This window comes from Anabrus simplex, chromosome 6 (genome assembly GCF_040414725.1).
Source record: "Anabrus simplex isolate iqAnaSimp1 chromosome 6, ASM4041472v1, whole genome shotgun sequence".
Taxonomy (NCBI): domain Eukaryota; kingdom Metazoa; phylum Arthropoda; class Insecta; order Orthoptera; family Tettigoniidae; genus Anabrus; species Anabrus simplex.
Window position 1 is genome coordinate 246,777,742 of NC_090270.1, and position 1,073 is coordinate 246,778,814.

The following is a 1,073-nucleotide window of genomic DNA, read 5'->3' on the forward strand; positions in this document are numbered from 1 at the left end:
CATGATCATCATCATCATCATCTGTTTACCCTCCAGGGTCGGCTTTTCCCTCGGACACAGCGAGGGATCCCACCTCTACCGCCTCAAGGGCAGTGTCCTGGAGCTTCAGACTCTTGGTCGGGGATACAACTGGGGAGAATGACCAGTACCTCGCCCAGGTGGCCTCACCTGCTATGCTGAACAGGGGCCTTGTGGAGGGATGGGAAGATTGGAAGGGATAGGCAAGGAAGAGGGAAGGAAGCGGCCGTGGCCTTATGTTAGGTACCATCCCGGCATTCGCCTGGAGGAGAAGTGGGAAACCACGGAAAACCACTTCCAGGATGGCTGAGGTGGGAATCGAACCCACCTCTACTCAGTTGACCTCCCGAGGCTGAGTGGACCCCGTTCCAGCCCTCATACCACTTTTCAAATTTCATGGCAGAGCCGGGAATCGAACCCGGGCCTCCGGGGGTGGCAGCTAATCACGCTAACCACTACACCACAGAGGCGGACTTTTAGGCATGATAAGCATTAGATTACTAACAGACAAGCAAAGAACAAAATAAAAATATACGTGTCTAGAACTGATCATACTTAACGCCACAAACACGTAGCCTCCGTGGCGCAATCGGCTAGCGCGTTCGGCTGTTAACCGAAAGGTTGGTGGTTTGAGCCCACCCGGGGGCGGTAAATTTTTAAATCCCAGTGTCACACTAGACGATCCTACAACAGATGTTTCACTACAGAAATATGTGGCCCCCTACGATAGTCAGGATGAAACACCCTGGAAACACCGGAACGAGACAAATGTGTGCATGTCCTTGGTTCTTATCGGCATGGGGATATACTGATGAATACAAGGCATCATCTGATCAAGAGCAGGATAGCGTCACCATGACCATACGATCTTCCCAATTCTACAAGGATCTGTACTCCCCTGGTTGTACGTATGGTCCACCTAGATATATTGCAAACAACGAAAATACTCTTAGAATTGACATACGTAAATCTTCATAGGTGACAGTTCGAATTTAAGTGAAGTTGCTCCAGGTAGCCTCAACTTGCAGGAAACCACATATTTTCGATTCCGGAGG

At 50.1% G+C, this 1,073-nt stretch overlaps 1 non-coding gene across 1 annotated transcript; it reads left to right on the top strand.

Annotated features, from left to right (window-relative positions):
- The first annotated feature begins 592 nt into the window (after positions 1–592).
- Positions 593–666, top strand: TRNAN-GUU (transfer RNA asparagine (anticodon GUU)). Its single transcript has one exon. It is a non-coding gene; the product is annotated as a tRNA-Asn (tRNA).
- Positions 667–1,073: the final 407 nt, after the last annotated feature.